Source organism: Heptranchias perlo, chromosome 3 (assembly GCF_035084215.1).
Source record: "Heptranchias perlo isolate sHepPer1 chromosome 3, sHepPer1.hap1, whole genome shotgun sequence".
Taxonomy (NCBI): Eukaryota; Metazoa; Chordata; class Chondrichthyes; order Hexanchiformes; family Hexanchidae; genus Heptranchias; species Heptranchias perlo.
This window is the reverse complement of record NC_090327.1, coordinates 6988282-6998093: the sequence shown is the minus strand read 5'-3', so window position 1 is coordinate 6998093 and position 9812 is coordinate 6988282.

Below are 9812 nucleotides of genomic sequence, written 5' to 3'. Positions count from 1 at the left end.
TGTATGGAACGTAAGTGGTAAACTAACCTCCTTCAGGGGAGGGAGCCTACACGTGACTGCACTAAGTATTTGAATATTAATGTGCTCTGAAGTGGCCTGGCAAGCCATGCAGTTGTAAAACGCTCGCTACTCAAGCAGAAACGGGAACTAGAAATAAACAATAAGTGCCCACATCCTGAAACAAATGTCAAAACGCTCTTAAGAATTGTTTGTGGGTTTAGAGTAGAGCATAAGATAATGGGTTAGGAATAACAGTCGTTTACAGCTAGGGTTGATTTTAGGGCTTGGGTAGAATTTATTTCAGGGACGACTTTATGCTATGGAAGGGGAGTGTTTATTTTGTCAGAGAAGAATCTTTATCAGATAGATTCACTGGACAAAGGACAATGTGTCATTCGGATCGATACATGTCCTGAAAATGTCTTGATGTTGTTGCCGCTCTCCTTCATTGCCAACCAACCTGTGGCAGCTAACTGGGGTCAAAGGTCGTAGGGGTACACATATTTCAGGGCAAAGGTATGTAAGCTGTAGTCGGGGGAGAGGGTTGCTAACTCCCCTGTTCTTCTTGGAAATAGTGCTGTGGGATCTCTTTCGTCCACCTGAGGGGACAGACAGGACCTCGGTTTAACATCTCATCAGAGAGACGGCACCTCCGACAGTGCAGCACTCCCTCGGTACTGGCATTGGGAGTGTCAGCCTGGATTTTGTGCTCAAGTCTCTGGAGTGGGACTTGAACCCACGACCTCTGACATCTAGAGGATAGAGTGCTACCCACTGAGCCTGAGCAAGCAGGCAATGAGGTGTTTGATCTCCGTAAGCCACTATGAAGTAAGAATTGATCAGATGTTGGCACTTATAGCATCATACAGCACAGTAGGAGGCCATTCAGATCAGCCATGATCTTATTGAATGGCGGAGCAGGCTCGAGGGGCCGATTGGCCTACTCCTGCTCCTATTTCTTATGTTCTTATGTTCTTATTCGGGCCATCGTGCCTGTGCCGGCTCTTTGAAAGAGCTATCCAATTAGTCCCACTCCCCCCCTGCTCTTTCCCCATACGCCTTTAAATAAGTAGCAGGTCCAGATTCACAAGGTGGACCAGATTGTGGAAGAGGCCGAGACTAGGATTCCCATCATGGGATGAACCATCAACCTGTAGCAGGAGATCATAAGTGCCTATGCACTTTTGATGCCCTCTGCGTTCCCCAAGCCACCTATTCTTGTTGCCGTATTAACAGCTGGGTGCTAAGTGTTTGCCCTGTCACCCGATGCCCATACTTTCCAACGAGGGCTCACTGTACAGCTATCAGAGTGACGGCTTAGTGTTTTAAATTCCATAGAAATGGCCACTGCAAGCCATGGACCAGAAACCTGTTGTTTAGTTGTCATTTCCTGGCGTGGTGTATCTTTGAAATCCTGCCCTAAACACTAATGAACACGGTCAATGCTCTCTGCAGATACGGCATCACTGCGACGCACATCTACTTTATCAATAAAATTAGCGAACATAGAAAAATGTGCGTTCACCCTGGGTTTTTGGTGCTTACCATCGAGTGGAAACCCATTAGTGATGTATTGAATCCAAGGTCCCAAGGATTAATGCGTGTCATCTGGTTGAATGTAAATGCCCATATCACCACCAGGTCCAGTCAAAACCACACACAAAACTCAGACGTAGCATCAGTGGAATAAAATATTTCCAATTGTTTCTCCACAGTCTTGTGGAAATGGATGACCCTGTGAGTCTGACATCAGTCACCTCTTCAATATTGACGAAAATGGTGCCTTGTCCGATGCCTGAAAAAAAAATCATCTTTTAGGTGTTCAGAATCGTGAAAGGTTTTGACGGAGTGGATGGGGACGTGTTGTTTCCAGTGGGGGGGGGGGGGGGGGTTGGTTGCCAGAGGACACAGATTTAAGGTCATCGGCAAAAGAGCCAGAGGCGACATGAGGAGACATTTTTTTTTTAACGCAGTGAGTTGTTATGATCTGAAACGCACCGCCTGAAAGGGTGGTGGAAGCAGGTTGGAGTGAGGTTAATTGGATAGCTCTTTCAAAGGGCCGGCACAGGCACGATGGGCCGAATGGCCTCCTCCTGTGCTGAACCCACTATGAAACGATAATATGGTAAGAAGTTTCCACCTGCGGGGGCGACCAGAACTAGGGGGCCATAAATATAAGGTAATAAATCCAATCGGGAATTCAGGAGAAACTTCTTTACCCAGAGAGTGGCGAGAATGTGGAACTCGCTCCCACAAGGAGCAGTTGAGGCGAATAGTGTAGATACATTTAAGGGGAAGCTAGATAAACAGATGAGGGAGAAAGGAATAGAAGGGTATTTTAATAGGGTGAGATGAAATAGGGAGTGAGAAGGCTCGTGTGGAGTATAAACACCGGTATGGACCTGTTGGGCTGAAAGGCCTGTTTCTGTGCTGTACATTCTACATAATTCTATGTAGTTCCTGCAATATCCTAGTAGCCAAAAGATTAATAGCTGCTGTCACTTTCATAGCCACATGTTAAGTATTGGAGTCGCTAAATCAATTTGGAGCATTGAATATACTTCAGTAATATCTCCCTAGAATAATGTGAACTTTGAAATGCATTGTTTGATCAATAGATACAAGTATATCATGTGAGGTCGATTAAGTCTCTCCAAGTGAATCCTTTTCATTATTGCCCATCTGCACATCTTGCAACCCTTTCCTGGTGCAATCCCGCTGTGAAACAACAATAACTTGCATTTATATAGTGCTATCAACGTAGTAAAACGTCCCAAGGAGCTCCACAGGAGCGATTATCAAAGAGAATCAGACACCGAGCTGCGTGAGGAGATATTAGGACAGGTGACCAAGAGCTTGGTCAAAGAGGTAAGTTTTAAGGAGCGTCTTAAAGGAGGAGAGAGGGGTAGAGAGGCGGAGAGGTTTGGTGAGAGAATTCCAGAGCTTAGGGCCTAGGCAGCTGAAGGCACGGCCGCCAATGGTGGGGCGATTAAAATCGGGGAGCGCAAGAGGCAAGAATTGGAGGAGAGAAGAGATCTCGGAGGGTTATGGGGCTGGAGGAGGTTACAAAGATTAGGAGGGGGCGAGGCCATGGAGGGATTTGAAAACAAGGATGAAAATTTTAAAATTCAGGCGTTCCCGGACCAGGGGCCAATGTAGGTCAGCGAGCACAGGGGTGATGGGAGAAGGGGACTTGGTGCGAGTTAGGATGTGGGCAGCAGAGTTTTAGACAAGATCAAGTTTACGGAGGGTGCAAGTTGGGAGGCCGGCCAGGAGAGCATTGGAACAGTCGAGTCTGGAGGTAACAAAGGCATGGATGAGGGTTTCAGCAGCTGAGGCAGAGGCGGAGTTGGGCGATGTTACGGAGGTGGAAGTAGGCGGTCTTGGTGATGGAGAGGATGTGGGGTCGGAAGCTCAGCTCAGGGTCAAAATGGAGGCCAAGGTTGAGAACAGTCTGGTTCAGCCTCAGACAGTGGGCACGGAGAGGGATGGAGACGGTGGGTAGGGAACGGAGATTGTGGCAGGGACCGAAGACAGTAGCTTCGGTCTTCCCAATATTTAGTTGGAGGAAATCTTTGCTCCTCCAGTACTAGATGTTGGACAATCAGTGTGACAAATAATCGAGAGTGGAGGGGTTGAGAGAGGTGGTGGTGAGGTAGAGCTGGGTGTCGTCAGCGTACATGTAATACATGACGATGTGTCTTCAATGATGTCGCTGAGGGGCAGATGAGAAATAGGAGGCGGCCAAGGATAGATCCTTGGGGGAATCCAGCGGTAATGGTGTGGGAGTGGGAAGAGAAGCCATTTCAGAAAGATTATAAAACCAGGCAAGTCCAGGTAGTAATGCTAACTAACAATTGCAGATCTTTTCTACTCTTTATGCCAGGAAAGCAGATTTTATGCGATGCAAAGTGTTTTAACATTGATTCAAAACAGCACAAAATCCAGCTCGTTAAAGGAAACTATGCTCTACCTCCTGGACTGTGGGGCAGCACTTTAATAAGTCAATAGGAATAGTTCTGTCAAGTATTTGCCATGTGAGGGTTTCTCTGGCAGAACCTCACTTGGTCCCTTACCCCGTTCTCAAGCGGAGGCTGAGCTGAACCCATTGTTAGCCAGAAATTCCAGAGGACCAGATCCAGGTGCCAGCTGACAGCTTGTGACTTTCAAAATAGAATGAGCGGCCTTGCTAGCAAGATGTGGTGCCAGAACATAAGAACATAGAAATAGGAGCAGGAGTAGGCCATACGGCCCCTTGAGCCTGCTCCGCCCATTCAATAAGATCATGGCTGATCTTTGACCTCAACTCCACTTTCCCGCGCAATCCCTATATCCCTTGATTCCCCTAGAGTCCAAAAATTTATCGATCTCAGCTTTGACTATACTCATTGACTGAGCATCCACAGCCCTCTGGGGTGGAGAATTCCCAAAATTCACAACCCTCTGAGTGAAGAAAGTTTTCCTCATCTCGGTCCTAAATGGCCCACCCCTTATCTTGAGACTATGCCCTCTAGTTCTAGACTCTCCAGCCTAGGGGAAGCAGCCTCTCAGCATCTACCCTGTCAAGCCCCCTCAGAATTTTATACATTTCATCCCCTCTCATTCTTCTAAACAGAACAGCTGATCTTCCACCATTGCTGTCTAACAATGATGTTGGGTCTATGGGGGCCCTGGTTGGGATGGTGTGGTGCTGTGCAGCCTCAGACTGTGGTCAGGTGGGTTGTGTTCTACCTGAGAGTGGGCACCAGGCGGAACTTCAAACATTGAAAATCTCTTCTTCATCAAAAAAATTCAGCATCAATTAACTGTAAAAAGGGAATTGAGTGAAAACCTGGCCAGTCAGTAATTTCTAAAATGTTATTCATCACCCTCAGCTTTTATGGCAGCAATATAGGGTATTGTCCTATATATATATACATCACCTTACAAACAACTATATACATTATACCAGAATCAGCAACACTGGCACAAATACAAATCAGAGATTCATGAAAATTGGTGTTTAATATGCAGAATACGTGCATCGAAGAAACAGTGCTCTATGTGGTAAAAATACAGATTAGAGTGACAATCGTTTAATGAAACAACAATATGGACAGATTTTAGACTGAAAAGATCATGGGCTGGATTCTCCTCCATCATCCCCACTCAAACTCGAGTTGCACAGTGTGGAGAATGAGGGAATAGTCAGGCGATGAGATTTACCACTGCCGCACCGCCCGACCTCCATTTCCATCCCCCTTCCCCCACTGAAACCATTCCTGGTTGTTCCTTCCCACTGGCCACATGTGAATGGCAGTGGTGAGGTGGGGGGGGTCAATGGGCGGGGGGATGAGGTGGGGGGTGAGGGGTATTGGGGGGGCGAGGGGGGGGAGGAGTGGGCAGTGAGGGGGTGCGGGGGAAGGGGAAGGGGGGGCAGGAGTAAGGCCCAGATCCCTGGTGGATTTCCCTCCTGCCTGCCTTGTGTTTCCGACTCTCCCTCGGGCTGCCATGGGGAAGGCGGTGGTAGGATCCGGGAAGCAGTGGTAACACAAGCGCTGAGGGAGTGCTGCACTGTCAGAAGTGCCATGTTTCAGGTGCGACGTTAAACCGAGACCCCACCTCAGGTGGAAGTAAAAGATCCCACGGTCACTATTTCCAAGAGCAGGGGAGTTCTCCCTGGTGTCCTGGGCCAATATTTGTCCCTCAACCAACATCACTAAAAGAGATTATCTGGTCATTTATCACATTGCTGTTTTTGGGATCTTGCTGTGTGCAAATTGGCTGCTGCGTTTCCTATGTTACAAACAGTGACTACACTTCAAAAGTACTTTATTGTCTGTAAAACATTTTGGGATGTCCTGGGGTCATGGCAGGAGCTATATAAATGCAAGTCTTTCTTTTATGAAGGCACAGATTTGTTTATTTATTTTTTAAAAATTATTAATTTTTATCTGTGAGCTATGGCATGGAAGGTTCACTGGTCTTCTTAAAAAAATATTTATTAAGGTTACAAAGTCTGAATTAAGCAAAACGAAAATAAGTGCCTTCTTTAATAAACTGCCTTCAATTCACTGACATAGTTTGAGCCACAAGATGACAGTGTTGAGCAGCAAGATGTGAACCACAGTAATGCAGTGAGCCTGGATCGAGAGCAACTATTGCATTAACTCATACCCAAAATGGCTGTACGGTAACACAATTTTGCTGGAGTGGGGCATCTCGCTGCATGCCCCGTTAATTAGACTTACTTGTGCACGTTTAGGTTTTGAAATTCTTTGCTCACAAAGACGCTGGAGGGAAACAGGGCATCTGGGACCTCAGTGAATGACGGGACCAACAGTCTCTCTCCTTAATCATGGAGATTTAAGTATTGAGAAATAAACTGAGGAAGGACGGAGGAGGAGGGTTGATGGAGTCAAATCAGGTACAGAAAGAGAAATAAAGATAAGGAAAGAAAGATTGGATTGAAAGACGGAGAAAGAAAAGAGACATAAAGGGAAAGTAAGAAAAACATTTTAAAACTTGACATTTTTACAATCTCCTAAAACAATTCACTACCTGAAGGAATGAGACTCCACTTATAATTGTTCACTTTCTGGGCCAGAGAGGTTGATTGGCAGTCATTAACAATGATCAGGTCCTTAAAAGGGTACTTACCCTATTAATTACTAGACTTAACTTTCTGCAGCGAGTTTAATGGGCAATTAATGAGCAAATGCAGCGACTCCATGAAACGCACGAGGAGGTAGAGGGGGAGATGCTGTTTTCCCGAAGCTAACGGTGGAGCGGCGCAAATCGTCCCGCAACTTGTGGCGATTCGCGATTCACGGGGGATCTCTTCCTCGCCACAAATTGCTGACCGATTTGTACACATTAATCACGGCGTGTGCTGCTCAGATGCTGTTATTTTTTTTCCAGCAAATTCTGGTCCATTATCTATAAAGTCCCTCTGTTGATTACCTGGGAAGGTGACCTCGAGACGTCACGATTATACCGACAGTTCGGAGCGGCCTAAACTGTCACCATAACAACAGAAGTCAAAAGCACGGAAATATAAACAAATTCGAGTCTCACCTGATGGGTTATTACGTTTATCCTGTGAATAGTTAACTCACGTGAACGAGAAAGATTTCAGGTTTGATCCTTGGTTTGCGGTGAGTTAGCTGCTCCCTACCTATAACTGGTCCTCAGTGGTTCCTGGAATAATGATGTGGAGATGCCGGTGATGGACTGGGGTTGACAATTGTAAACAATTTTACAACACCAAGTTATAGTCCAACGATTTTATTTTTAATCCCACAAGCTTTCGGAGGCTTCCTCCTTCCTCAGGTGAACGGTGTGGAAATCCTGGAATAGGCAGGGGAAAAATCAATCGGGGGATTTTACTCCTGAATTCTATCACTGTTGGTAGTACAATTGCATGGGCAAGAGTGGAATCAGAAGGAATTAGGGGTTGCCAACTATGTTTGGACGCATTCCTGGAGGTTTCCATCACATGACCTCCCGCCCCGTCAAACAGCCTTTTTCTCCCCTCCCTCCCTCCCCCCCCACATCTCCAATATTTTTACAATTAATCAACGAAACTGTTCAAAGCAAACCGAGAAAAACACACGATTGCTTTATAATGCCCGTATGCATTTTTTCTCCCGGGTGTTTGGTCGTAGCAGTGTCCAGGAGATTAATGTTCAATTCCTGGAGACTCCAGGGCAATCCTGGAGGGTTGGCGACCCCTAGACGTAATGGACCCCCTGATTGAATAACCTGCCAGGCGCATCGAGGAGTCATCACCTTCAGACGAGGAGGGATGGCGAGAAAATAGATGGAAAGCAAAAATACGGAGATTGGGACACACGTCGAACCAGGCTTCTGAAATAATGATAATTGAAAATGTAATATTTAAATTAGAAAATCACATCTTGATGTATTTTGGAAGGAAGAATGACAAGAGGCAATATAAACTAAATGGTGCAATTTTAAAAGGGGGTGCAGGAACAGAGAGACCTGGGGTCAACGTTCTCAAATCTTTGAAGAAGGCAGGGCACGTTGATAGAGCTGTTTAAAAAAAAAGCATATGGCGTCCTTGGCTTTTTAAATAGAGGCAATACAGTGCAAAAGCAAGGAAGTTATGTTAAACCTTTATAAAACACTGATTAGGCTTCAGCTAGATTATTGTGTCCAATTCTGGGCACCGCACTTTAGGAAGGATGTCAAGGCCTTGGAGAGGGTGCAGAGGAGATTTACTAGAATGGTACCAGGGATGGGGGACGTCATTTATGTGGAGAGGTTGGAGAAGCTGGGATTGTTTTCCTTAGAGCAAAGGAGGTTAAGGGGAGGTTTAACAGAGGTGTTCAAAATTATGTGGGGTTTTGTTAGAGTAGAGAGGGAGAAACTGTTTCCAGTGGCAGAAGGGCCGGTAACCAAAGGACACAGATTTAAAATAATTGGCAAAAAAGCCGGGAGAAATGGGGAGAGATTTTTTAAACTTGCGAGTTGTTATGACCCGAACGGGCGGTGGAAGCAGATTCAATAGTAACTTTCAAAAGGGAATTGAAAAGGAAAAATTTGCAGGGCTATGGGGAAAGAGCAAGGTAGTGGGACTAATTGGATATAAAGCTCTTTCAAAGAACCGGCACAGGCACGATGGGCCGAATGGCCTCCTTCTGTTCTGTATGATTCTATGATCTTGTAAATATGGTTAGTGCAAAAGATCACGACAGACTTGAATTTCGTCCGTCATCTTCAACGATCTTCAATCAGCATGTTTGATTGCAAACAACCATTGGATAATTGAGAGCAATTACTTCCCTAAAAAATAAAATCTCTCAGTTGAATTGCTGTGGCATTGATTGTTCCAGAAACTGAATTGATGGTTCCACAGGTGTTAGCTTTTTTTGCACCTTGTGCAAGTGCTCTTAATTCATATTTAAAATTATGAAGGGGTTTGATAGCATAGACATAGAGAAGACGTTCCCACTTGTGGAAATAGTGTAAAGGACAAAGAGAGGGGGAAGAATTTTTGAAGTGTGTTCAGGAGAACTTTCTTGACCAGTACGTTTCTGGCCCAATGAGGAAGGAGGCATTGCTGGAACTGGTTCTGGGGAATGAGGTGGGTCAAGTGGAGCAAGTGTCAGTGGGGGAACATTTAGGGAACAGCGATCATGAGATTAGCTACGGAAAAGGGCATGGACCACTCTAAAGTAAAAATACTCAATTGGAGGAGGGCCAATTTCAGTGGGATGAGAACAGATCTGGCCCGGGTAAATTGGAATCAAAGAATGGCAGGCAAAACTGTAATTGGACAATGGGTGGCCTTTAAAGAGGAGATGGTTCGGGTACAGTCTAGGTACATTCCCACAAGGGGGAAAGGTAGGACAAATAAAGCCAGAGCTCCCTGGAAGATGAAAGAGATAGAGAGTAAGATGAAGCAGAAAAGGGGGGGGGGGGTATGACAGATGTCAGGTTGATAATGCAGGTGAGAACCAGGCAATTTAACCTCTGAGGTGGGGAAACTTCTGGAAACGATAATCCGGGACAAAATTAACAGTCATTTGGACAAGTGTGGATTAATTAAAGAAAGCCAGCAAATCGTGTTTAACCATCCTGATTGAGCTTTTTGATGAAGTAACAGAGAGGGTTGATGAGGGCAGTGCGGTTGATGTGGTGTATATGGGCTTCCAAAAGGCGTCTGATAAAGTGCCACATAATAGGCTTGTTAGCAAAGTTGAAGCCCATGGAATAAAATGGACAGTGGCAGCATGGATACAAAATTGGCTAAATGACAGGAAACAGAGAGTAGTGGTGAACGGTTGTTTTTCGGACTGGAGGGAAAT